Here is a 6,111-nt window from a genome sequence, read left to right as displayed (position 1 = left end):
TTTTAGTTAGGGAGGTTAAACAAGAGTTGAACAGAAACTTAAATGAAATGAGGGAGCGAGCCATCAAGTCCGCAGGAAGAACATTTTAAAGAGAGAGACTAACAAGAAAAAAGCTTCCAGGTAGTAATGAAACAAGGAAGCCTGTTCCCAGCTTCCCGTACAGCTAAGGGTGACCGTGTAAGCCAGTCCTGGCCAGTGAGGTGTAAGAACACATTTGATGAAGAGTGGAGAAAAGTCGCCTTGTAGTAAAGAAGAGCCACCTTTTTCACCCATTCTCTTTGTCTCAAATAAGGTTTTATGAGGACACAATGGCCAGAGCTGTGAAAAGTCATTTTGCAAACATGAGGCAACAAGCCTGGGGATGCAAAGCAACTTCTCTCTCCTCCAAAAGAACCGGATTGGAGCCAGGAAAGAGAGATGCTTAGAGCTCCCTCCTAAACCAAGCACGGAGGTTAAGGAACTCGCCCCGCATCACCAGCTGGTGCGAGGCAGATAGAGCCGGGATTTGAACCCAGGTGTGTTGTTGGCAAATGGCAGTTGCAGAGCCATCGGGATCGCCGAAGAAACAGATCTGGTCTAGCTTCCAGGAGCAGTAACCAGAGGCCACACGGCTGACCTTGACTGTCAGGGGAGCTGCGGGCTCCAGAACCTCAGTCCCGGCATCCTAGTCAAGGAGGAAAGTGACACAGTCAGGAACAGCCACTGCCACCGCAGTGCCAGCCCCGGGCATGTCTGCCCCTCGCCCCACAGAACAGCAGCCCCACCCTGCTCTCATCCTGAGCCTGTTTTCTCTCCATCAGGTTCAGTGTTCTGAAACAGACACCGTTTCTGCTGTCTTTCTAGTAAACCATTTTCCTCATGTTCTTCTAGTGCCAGAAATGTACCTATCTGTGGTGTCGCAGCACCGGTGAAGCCGTCCTCATTGTCAGCCGGCCAGCAACTGGTCTCTCTCAAATCCTACTTGAGAGTCAGCTTCCCAGGACCACTTCCGGTGCCAACTGCCTCAGACTGCGATTCCTCTGGACCCTGAGACGGAGTCGCACACAGAAAGTTCATCCGGGACCGTTTTTAGGAGACGCAGCTCTGAGGAAGGCAGGCAGGCCGGAATGGGTGGAGGGCGAAGCCGACCTGTGATGCGGTTGTAGCTGCCTCAGCCAACCCAAAGGTGCCATCCATGCACCCCTTTCTGCCATGGATGCTTCAGGCACCTTCAGATCGACTGGCTTACGTGGCCCAAAGGGAAGAGCCTCCTGCACGGCAACTGGCCTCTCCCTCCAGGCCCCTCGTGCCTGGCAGGGAGCTCTGGAGCTGGAGCAGCCTTTCACCTGCTCCACATTAAAGCAGGGCGGCCAGGCCTTGGCCTCGGGCTGCCCTCTGGGAAGTAGCGTGACCTTGAGGGGGCCAGGCCCTGCTGCTGATCGGCAGTTCCAGTGAGGGGCACAGCTGTGAACCTGCAGCCAGCAAGCCCAGCATCTGGGGGAGGGGCTGTGGGCCCTGCCGGGGTTCTGGCTGGGCCCCCCGGGGTCCATGCACACCAGCATTTTCCTCTACGAAAACGGCACAGGGCTGGAGACGGGGAGGCAGTGAGCTTGGCACTGGTTCCTGTCCTAACCGTGTGACTATGTTCGAGTTATTTCCCCTGTCTGAACTTCTGATTCCTCCTTTGAGAAGTAGACGTGAACTTCAGAACCCCTTGCCCGGTCATGCACACAGCTCCAGTTCAATGGGAATCTGGACGTGCGAGCCCCTGGTAAAATGCTGTAAACCGTCAGGGGTCACTGCCCATGTGGCTGACTTAAGCACGCGGCAGGGCCGGCGAGTCCTGGGGTGCAGCTCGCTGAGCTCTGAGCCGTGGTTTTAGGCGGCTGACTTTTACAAAGGTGGGGGGGAAGAGTGCCTTGTCCCTGTGCTTCCAGCTCACAAGGACTCGTAGGGACAAAGGAGGAAGGAAACTTGGTGACGACAGGGAAGGAAGAGGAGCTAGAATGTCACCGAGGGAGAAAGCGTGAAGCCGGCGGTTAGACGAGCGCCCGGAGCCAGGTGTTATGCTTGGCCCGGACCTGCATTCTCCCTCTGTAAGGGAGTTTTCTGTTAGGAGACTCTGGGTTGTGAGGGGAAGCAAATCCAAGTCAAACCAGCTCCAGTAAAACAGAACTCGAACTAGCTTAAGCAAAACAAACACGAAAGGAATGTACGGGCTTGACAGCCGAAAGGGAGGGCCGGCTTCAGGAGCCACTTGATTCTGGGACTTAAGTGGTGTCTCCACGATCTGATGTGCTTTCTGCCTCCCAGCTCTGCGTCCCACAGCGCTGGCTTTGCTCTCGGTGCATTTGTGACAACCAAGATGGCAGCTCCAGCCTTTCCCTCTCAGCTTCAGATCCACTGGGGATAAGGACCTCTCTACTTCATCCTCCATTCCTGCCCAGATGTCACCCCTCAGCACCTCTCCTGGGTGGCACACCCTCCAGCACATCCAGAAGACCACGGCGTGCTCGTGGACCCGAGCCTTCACAGAGCACGTGGACCGGGAATGCGAGAGCAGATAGTTTTCCGGGGCAGCGCGGTTATGAAGCGTGATGAAGGGAGCAGATGCTGAGCATCGGAGCCACAGTTGAGCACCGAGGGGCCTTCACGCTATTGGAGAGGAAAGAAGTTGGGACTGGGCGCGATCGAGTGACCTGCCCAAGGACACACACTCTTAATAGTCCTTTAAGGGAATGCACGATTGAGATGTAGCTAGAAAGTGGTAGTTCCAGAGTTTGGAACTTGGTCCGTTTGAAACTTGGTCCGTATGACTCTGAACCTCATGTTTCTGTTCTGATGCTGTATACCAACTGTGTGACCTTGGACGAATCACCTAATCCCTTTCAACCTTTGTCCCTCACTTAGCTCTGACAGTGTATGACTTTACCTGAGGAAACACGTTACCAGATGTTCCCTGGCAAAACCCAGTAATGTCAGAACTATCTGCTGCTCTCTCTTGCTACTATTTGCTTCAAGAGAGAATGACCACAGTTCTACTCAGCCACCGTCATGCTGTTTAGTTTCCCTTTGGCTCATTCATACCCAAGGGCTCGATTTCTCATTCTGCACGTGGGAGATAATGGGTGCTTTTGTCTGAGCATGGAGTTCATTGAACAGTTCCGATCTTCCTCCTCAATCCTCCTCCCCTCCCTGTTCTGTGCTTCGTTATAAAAACAAACACTTCTTTCTACTGTATTGGCCTCAAGTATTTCGTCAGTTCACGTGTGTCACTGAAAGCAAGTGTTTATTTGGGCTGGCTACAAATGAAGACCACTTGGTGAGACTGCAGACCAACTGGCCGGATGACCTTGTACGGGACTGGTGGTTTTTCATGTGTAAAACGGGAGTATCTTTTGTAAACATGTCGGTGTCACGTGACCGCACCAACCTAACAGCCCATTCTCTCATTTTTATCTGTATTTACCTCTAGTTTTGTCCATCTTTTGTTACCGTATTTATAGAGTTATAGCATTATAGAGTTATAATTTTATATTTTGTTTATTTTACTTACTTTGAAGATTTTTCCATACTAATAACCTGGACTTTACTGTTTTCACTGCCACTTAATATTCAGCAAGCATTTGTTGGTTCACTCAACAAACATTTATTTGGTAACTACTTAAGTATTCCTCCGCGGCTTTCTCCCAGTGTCTCTTATTGTAAATAATGTAGTAAGTATCTTTGCACACATGCCTCTCTCGATATTTTGGATTATTTTCTTAGCATAAATTCCCTGAAGTGGGGTTATTAGGATGAGAATTTTTATAGCTCTTAAAGCTAACAGCCAACCATGTGTGGACGTGTCATCAAATCTGTTTTCTCATGACCCTAGTCATTCAGTAGATAAAATCTGCACTTCTTTGTAAATACAGGACCCTTCCATGAACTGGCTTTTGCCGGTCTCTCCCCTCATTTTCAAATAGTCTCCAGCTTTCCATTTCCCTCACTTCCACCCAAACAAAACGTACATAGTTTTTTCATCGTAAGATCCCTTGCTTGGAACATGAAATTCCTGCTCCCATAGGTGCTGTACTTGTGCAGAATGCTGGACAAATGGCCAAACAGCCATTATAAACCATTATTCTCTTTGCTCATTGCTATGGACTAAATTGTGTCCCCCAAAATTCATATGTAGAAACCCTACTCTACCCCAGTGTGATGGTGTTTGGAGAGGGGGCCTTTAGGGAGTCATTACACTTAAATGAAGTCATGGGCGGGGGGGCTCTCACGATGGGATTGGTATCATTATAGGAAGAGAGCAGAGAGCTTCACACGTGTGTGTGCGTGTGTGTGTGTGTGAGTGTGTGTGAGCCGTATGAGCCGTGTGAGGATGCAGTAAGAAGATGGTCATCTGCAAGCCAGGAAGAAGGCCCTCACAGGACCCTAATTGTCCCTCACCTTGCTCTCGGACTCCCCAGCTTCCAGAACTGTGAGAAATAACTCTGTCCTTTAAGCCACCCCGTTTGTGGTATCTTCTTAAAGCAGCCCACGCAGACTGATACACTCAGGGTCCATCAAATTTCAACATTTGCAAAGTTAATGGATAATTAAGTAGATATCTAAATACATCATTAAGAGTTGGTTATATGTTACATCTTACTGACTTCTCGTGATAGCCCTGTAAATATGCCCATTTTATAAAAAATAAAGGTTAACAGGGATAGTTGGGGAACTGTAAGTGGTTCAAGATGGCTTGAGGTGAGAGGTGCTGCGTGAGGGAAGTAACTGCAGGAGAGGCCTCGGGGGTGCCAGAGCGGGCAGGGCCTTGTCCGCCAGGTTCAGGAGTTCAGCCAGCAGAGGCTGGTATTCGGAAGGTCTCGGCAGAGGACTAACATGGTCAGATTAACAAGGAAGAGTTCGTTCCGACAGCAGTGTGGCCGGTGGGCCAGGTGGAAGCCGGGATCCCAGCTAGAAGACTTGTTAGAAACGAGGAGTGATAAAGGCCTGCAGGAATGCAAAGCACCAGGAATAGAGGATGACAGAATTAGGGAGCCCTCAGGGGTAATTTAGCCTAACCCCCCTCACTTCATAGATGAAGAAACTGAGGACCAGAGAGAAAAACCTGTCCTGAGCACTCTAGGTAGTTCAGTAATGTATGCGACAGACATTTATTGAGTCCACCGTGTGCCAGATGCTGTCCTAGGCACTGGCCATAGATCGGCTGGTATGCGACAGTTACATTCTTAATTCGTCCACTGAGGGAGATGGGTATTTACAGATTACGTCATGACAGCGGCGTAAGTGCGCAGAGGAGATGCGTGAAGGTCAAGGTGCGAGTCACTGGTGGACCGAGGCTCAGGAGTCGTAGGGGTGGGCCTGACCCAAAGAGTAATGCTTCCTGCATCCACGTGGGCTGCCTCCCTCCATGGTATGTCGGCAGTCGTCTGGACTTGCCGATTTATCGATCAGCGTGGAAACTCCCAAGGGGCGAGTCAGTCATCTGACGCGTGAGCACAATCTGACAGTGTCATGTGATAATGTTAAGAATAATGTCCCGATTAAATAGCTGACTAGTACATCAATAAACATTCACTTCTCTTACAAAAATATTTTACTACCACCACAACTGGATTAATTACGATGTTCTATCCCCGTATACTTGTTACTGATAAGAATAAACCTAGGGTACGTGTCCCACGGCTGGTCGTCCTTCACTTTGGCCAGATGATGTCTTCCATTCGTTAGCTGAGGGTCTTGATTCCACAGCCCCCATTTTGCTGTATCTCGTCAAGATTCCCATGGAGGGAACAAAGAAGCAGGAAAGAAGCGTTTATTATGGGTATTACAGGCGAAGCTGGGATTTGAATTCTGGATAATTGCCGTGTGTCGAGTGCCAGTGGTTTGCCTGGTATTGTGTGATGGAGCATGTCACCTCAGAAGAGACACGACCAACATCAAGGGAGAATCAAAAGCAGTTTAGATCAGAGGGGCACGGGTTTGTAAGAGACAATATTTCCAATCTGTCCCCGTTTCTCTCTCGTTTTTGACATAGTACGGCAGGTGTCACTTGAAACTTCCTTCTCTCTCTCCAGACTCCCCCACGCTCCCCTCTTAAACCCATCCCCTTGGTTCTGGTCTTTGCTGCTC

The 6,111-nt window shown here is 49.9% G+C and overlaps 1 long non-coding RNA gene across 2 annotated transcripts in view; it reads left to right on the top strand.

Moving 5' to 3' along the window:
• Positions 1-4,604, top strand: part of LOC111746312 — a 40,439-nt gene extending 35,835 nt beyond the window's left edge. Inside the window, exons 2-3 of one of the 2 annotated variants that reach the window (XR_002783040.1) lie at positions 293-515; positions 871-4,604. This is a non-coding gene — a long non-coding RNA (uncharacterized LOC111746312). The remainder of the gene's footprint in view (positions 1-292; positions 516-870) is intronic. The other variant, XR_002783041.1, reaches the window with a different exon arrangement.
• Positions 4,605-6,111: the final 1,507 nt, after the last annotated feature.

The sequence above is a fragment of the Pteropus vampyrus genome, unplaced genomic scaffold, assembly GCF_000151845.1.
Source record: "Pteropus vampyrus isolate Shadow unplaced genomic scaffold, Pvam_2.0 Scaffold183, whole genome shotgun sequence".
NCBI lineage: Eukaryota > Metazoa > Chordata > Mammalia > Chiroptera > Pteropodidae > Pteropus > Pteropus vampyrus.
The sequence above is the reverse complement of the archived record's forward strand: the minus strand, read 5'-3'. Positions and strand labels throughout refer to the sequence as shown.